Source organism: Salvelinus alpinus, chromosome 24, assembly GCF_045679555.1.
Source record: "Salvelinus alpinus chromosome 24, SLU_Salpinus.1, whole genome shotgun sequence".
In the NCBI taxonomy this organism is placed as follows: domain Eukaryota; kingdom Metazoa; phylum Chordata; class Actinopteri; order Salmoniformes; family Salmonidae; genus Salvelinus; species Salvelinus alpinus.
The window spans coordinates 10,454,210-10,460,741 of NC_092109.1; positions in this window are offsets into that span (position 1 = coordinate 10,454,210).

A 6,532-nucleotide genomic window follows, 5' to 3' on the forward strand; every position below is an offset into this window, starting at 1 on the left:
GCGATTTTTTAACTTCCGGCGCCGGAAAGAGATGGCTGCCTCGCTTCGCGTTCCTTGGAAAATATGCAGTATTTTGTTTTTTTATGTGTTATTTCTTACATCGGTACCCCGGGTAATCTTAGGTTTCATTACATACAGTCGGGAGGAACTACTGAATATACGATTAACGTCAACTCATCATCGTTCCTACCAGGAATATGACTTTCCCGAAACGGATCCAGTGTCTTGCCTTCCACACAATACAATGGATCTGATCCCAGCCGGCGACCCTGTGCGACGCCGAAAAAGGGGAAAACGTGGCGGTCTCGTGGTCAGGCTTCGGAGACGGGCACATCGCGCTCCACTCCCTAGCATACTACTCGCCAATGTCCAGTCTCTTGACAATAAGGTTGATGAAATCCGAGCACGGGTAGCATTCCAGAGAGACATCAGGGATTGCAACGTGCTCTGCTTCACGGAAACATGGCTAACTCAAGGGACGCTAACGGAGTCGGTGCAGCCAGCTGGTTTCTCCATGCATCGCGCCGACAGAAACAAACATCTTTCCGGTAAGAAGAGGGGCGGGGGGGTATGCCTTATGATTAACGAGAAGTGGTGTGATCATCATAACAACACACAAGAACTCAAGTCGTTCTGTTCACCTGATCTAGAACTCCTCACAATCAAATGTCGACCGCATTATCTACCAAGGGAATTCTCGTCAATCATAATCACAGCCGTATACATTCCCCCCCAAGCAGACACATCGATGGCCCTGAACGAACTTTATCTGACTCTTTGTAAACTGGAAACCACACACCCTGAGGCTGCATTCATCGTAGCTGGGTATTTTAACAAGGCTAATCTAAAAACAAAACTCCCTAAATTCTATCAGCATATCGATTGTGCTACCAGGGCTGGAAAAACACTAGACCATTGTTACACTAATTTCCGCGACGCTTATAAGGCCCTCCCCCGCCCCCCTTTCGGAAAAGCTGACCACGACTCCATTTTGTTGATTCCAGCCTACAAACAAAAACTCAAACAACAAGCTCCCGCGCTCAGGTCTGTTCAACGCTGGTCCGACCAATCTGAATCCACGCTTCAAGACTGCTTCGATCACGCAGATTGGAATATGTTCCGCATCGCGTCCAACAACAATATTGACGAATATGCTGATTCGGTGAGCGAGTTCATTAGGAAGTGCATTGACGATGTCGTACCCACAGCAACGATAAAAACATTCCCAAACCAGAAACCGTGGATTGACGGCAGCATTCGCGTGAAACTGAAAGCGCGAACCACTGCTTTTAACCAGGGCAAGGTGACCGGAAGCATGACCGAATACAAACAGTGTAGCTATTCTCTCCGCAAGGCAATCAAACAGGCCAAGTCTCAGTACAGAGACAAAATCGAGTCGAAATTCAACAGCTCAGACACAAGAGGTATGTGGCAGGGTCTACAGTCAATCACGGATTACAAAAAGAAAACCAGCCCCGTCGAGGACCAGGATGTCTTGCTCCCAGACAGGCTAAACAACTTTTTTGCCCGCTTTGAGGACAATACAGTGCCACTGACACGGCCCCCTACCAAAACCTGCGGGCTCTCCTTCACTGCAGCCGAGGTGAGTAAAACATTTAAACGTGTTAACCCTCGCAAGGCTGCAGGCCCAGACGGCATTCCCAGCCGCGTCCTCAGAGCATGCGCAGACCAGCTGGCTGGTGTGTTTACGGACATATTCAATCAATCCTTATCCCAGTCTGCTGTTCCCACATGCTTCAAGAGGGCCACCATTGTTCCTGTTCCCAAGAAAGCTAAGGTAACTGAGCTAAACGACTACCGCCCCGTAGCACTCACTTCCGTCATCATGAAGTGCTTTGAGAGACTAGTCAAGGACCATATCACCTCCACCCTACCGGACACCCTAGACCCACTCCAATTTGCTTACCGACCCAATAGGTCCACAGACGACGCAATCGCAACCACACTGCACACTGCCCTAACCCATCTGGACAAGAGGAATACCCATGTGAGAATGCTGTTCATCGATTACAGCTCAGCATTTAACACCATAGTACCCTCCAAACTCGTCATCAAGCTCGAGACCCTGGGTCTCGACCCCGCCCTGTGCAACTGGGTCCTGGACTTCCTGACGGGCCGCCCCCAGGTGGTGAGGGTAGGTAACAACATCTCCACCCCGCTGATCCTCAACACTGGGGCCCCACAAGGGTGCGTTCTGAGCCCTCTCCTGTACTCCCTGTTCACCCACGACTGCGTGGCCATGCACGCCTCCAACTCAATCATCAAGTTTGCGGATGACACTACAGTGGTAGGCTTGATCACCAACAACGACGAGACGGCCTACAGGGAGGAGGTGAGGGCCCTCGGAGTGTGGTGTCAGGAAAATAACCTCATACTCAACGTCAACAAAACAAAGGAGATGATTGTGGACTTCAGGAAACAGCAGAGGGAGCACCCCCCTATCCACATCGACGGGTCAGTAGTGGAGAAGGTGGAAAGTTTTAAGTTCCTCGGTGTACACATCACGGACAAACTGAACTGGTCCACCCACACAGACAGCGTTGTGAAGAAGGCGCAGCAGCGCCTCTTCAACCTCAGGAGGCTGAAGAAATTCGGCTTGTCACCAAAAGCACTCACAAACTTCTACAGATGCACAATCGAGAGCATCCTGTCGGGCTGTATCACCGCCTGGTACGGCAACTGCTCCGCCCACAACCGTAAGGCTCTCCAGAGGGTAGTGAGGTCTGCAGAACGCATCACCAGGGGCAAACTACCTGCCCTCCAGGACACCTACACCACCCGATGTCACAGGAAGGCCATAAAGATCATCAAGGACAACAACCACCCAAGCCACTGCCTGTTCACCCCGCTATCATCCAGAAGGCGAGGTCAGTACAGGTGCATCAAAGCAGGGACCGAGAGACTGAAAAACAGCTTCTATCTCAAGGCCATCAGACTGTTAAACAGCCACCACTAACATTTAGCGGCCGCTGCCAACATACTGACTCAACTCCAGCCACTTTAAAAATGGGAATTGATGGAAATTATGTAAAAATGTACCACTAGCCACTTTAAGCAATGCCACTTAATACAATGTTTACATACCCTACATTACCCATCTCATATGTATATATACTGTACTCTATATCATCTACTGCATCTTGCCATCTTTATGCAATACATGTACCACTAGCCACTTTAAACTATGCCACTTTATGTTTACATACCCTACAGTACTCATCTCATATGTATATACCGTACTCTATACCATCTACTGCATCTGCCATGCCGTTCTGTACCACCACTCATCCATATATCTTTATGCACATATTCTTTATCCCTTACACTTGTGTGTGTGTGTAAGGTAGTAGTGTGGAATTGTTAGGTTAGATTACTGTTGGTTATTACTGCATTGTCGGAACTAGAAGCACAAGCATTTCGCTACACTCGCATTAACATCTGCTAACCATGTGTATGTGACTAATAAAATTTGATTTGATTGATTTGATTTGATTTGATTTGATTTCACAGTAGACTATCAAATATCAACACATATTGAATCGACCCTGTGTGACCCCTATCTGACCGTCTTTCAGGGATTTTATAACAATAAATGTCTGACTTGATCTCTTCTTGTGGGCCTCGAGACTCGGTAGTGTACGGGGGAAATATCACTGCCGATTCCAACCACTGCCGCCCAGGTAACAGAGACAGACACTCTGCAGGAGAGGTTCATAGCTCTGAGACTGGATCAGCACATCAGAGCCTGACTGGACTGATGAAGGTGAGTGGCGCTTCAGAGTATCTAAACCATCCACTGCTGTACCATGTCAATCCTGGCAGTTATATGGCTGCACGAAAAGAGAACCTCCAGACTGGATCGGCTGACTCCCTCCCTTTTAGAGAAGCAGATTCATCCTGAAGTGATTTAGCAGCAAACAGCCACACATGCAGTCATGGCTGTGACATGTGTAGCTCAGGCCTTCCTCGTCCTTAAGGGTTTCTCATCTTGGAAGAGAAGTGATTCAGTTAAAAAACGCTGAAGAACGTGATCTCAATTTGTTCAGCAGAGGACGGAGCTCCGGAACTACTGGTATCTGAACATCCCAAAAACGATTTCCCTGGTCTCTACTGCGCATACTATGGAGATATTGAGAAGGTGATCAGGGGTTACAGAGGGATAGTATACCTTTGGAAGTCCCTCGCTTAACTGCTGGTGCCCAGTGGAGAGAAGGATGTTCCTCTGAAGAACCGGCACCCTAAAGCAGCCTGTGTTAGGGACTGCAGTGGAAACCTGCAGTCCAGGATAGAGACACAGCTGGAAGACTGCAGAGCAGTGACTGGATGACAAACAGGCTGAGCTGGAGTTCCTTGAAAGTCTTCCCTATGACCTCAAAACAAACACAGACCAGATCCGCGCTCCTCTACCAGAATACTCAACTACCGTGGTTCATGGCTGAGGAGAACAAGACCAGAGTAGGAAAATGATCACAATCATTCATGTCTTTACTGGTTTTTAACGAGGCCAGACAAAACTGAAAACTCAAGTTCACTGCAGGCTCCATCCCAGATAATTCCACTCCTGGAGCCTCCACCCGTCTCTACCAGGGAGACCGGTTTGTGGACTCTGACTGTGAGCCTTTATCAAAGCCTGACCCTGTTCAGATGACAGACACAGCAGAGCAGCATCACTCTGATCTTAACACCGTCAAAGACTGGACACACTGACAGCCTCAGAGTGGAGTACAGACCTGTCAGAACTGATCTATTTCCCTGTTTAGGGAAGTGGGGATACTTGGAGACCAGAGATAATGAGGAAGACTGTGCGATATCAGGCCTGGAGAAAGACATGCAGCACCAGATCAGACATGTAGCAGTGGACAGGGTAGGAGTTGGTGAGTTCAGTGACATCACTGTAACAGAGAATGTGTCAGGGTCTTGGCCTGAGCATCCCGTAGTCCTGTCAGCAGACAGAAACTCAGACAGTCTGACCTGGTGAAGACCAGCTGAGGCTGTAGAGGGAGGTCCTATGCTCTGCTACAGACCGGAGGACAAACAGGAAGGACAGGAGGAGTGGGCCTCGCTGCTAACAGACGGGGATGAGTTTGTTGGCTCCCAAACAACCACACACGTCCTGCAGAGCCCGAGTGTGTGCCGTCTATGGAGAGGGAGACACGAGTGAACCCAGCGAGGAAACAGTCATTCCTCATGCAGGTACAGTACAGCTATGTTGTTAATAACACCGATGGAATCATGCCCCAGTTCCACTTTGTAAGGATCTAGTTCACAGTGGTTCAAAGCCGTAAGACACATTTCCTTATTATTGTTGCAAAGAAAGTTCTTCTTTTAGTGACACGGGGAGATTTGTACATCTCAATGTACTTGACGTCATTTTGAAATGATGGACTTTTACAGATAGGGCTATTTTTGACATTGATAACATTTCCCGTCATTTCTTTTCTCTTTACTCTCAACAGCTGATGTGACTCTGGACCGTCATACAGTTCACTGTCGTTTGATGTTGTCTGACGATGGGAGGATAGTGAAACAAGGAGATGAGACGAGTGTCCCTGATAATCCACAGAGATTTAATAAGATTCAGGGGTGTCCTGGCCAAAGATGGCTTCTGCTCTGGATGACACCTCTGGCAGGTGGAGGTGAACAAACTCTGGTTGTAGGAGTGACCAGAGAGTCTGCTCAAAGGAAAGATATCGAAACGTACTCTCCTGAGAAGGTTTACTGGTGTCTAAAAAAAAATTTGGACTACTGTCTTTACGACCCCATTACTGGCTTTTTCAGCATGCCCTCATACCTCAGAGTATTGGGTGTATGTGGAGGTTGAGGAGAGGTGGGTCTCCTTTTACAAGTCCAGGGCTCTACATCTATACTTTCACTGACTTCTCTGAGAGAGAGAACATCTACCCTCTGTTTGAAGTTAATGGAGAAGGCGTTGTGATCCAGGAGCTGAGATAAAGCCCCGGATGGGCACCGGGGGGGGAAAGGCAGAAATGATCTGGCAACTGGAGGGCTACTGGGTTCACATCCTCAAGACATTCCCCTACTGTTGGGCCCTTGGGCAAGGCCCTTAACCCCACAACATGCTTCCCATCCAGTGGAGATGCACTACAGTGCTCGTGCTCGTCTCAACTGAACGGAATAGAAGACACATTTCTGTTGTTCGTTGTAACATATGGACAATAAAGTGGTGTGGTAATTATTCTAAAACATAATATTAAGGTAAAATGGACCCAAATTCAGGGACAGGAAGCTCAACCTGGGGATGCTTTCTACTTGAGCCAATCACCATCATCAATACATAAATGAAGTGCTACGGAAAAATTCAAACCAGCAGCAGGACAGTGGAAATCGGTGGTCTAAAACTTTGAAAATTTAATTTAATTAATTAATTTCATAAAACATCTGAATGTGAAGTCTTGGGACTGGAACTGAGTTTCACTCCAATGTCAGGCCTGTCAGACGAAACTGTTGCTCAATCCCATATCAGCGTAGGGGATGGTTCTCACTCTGCCCA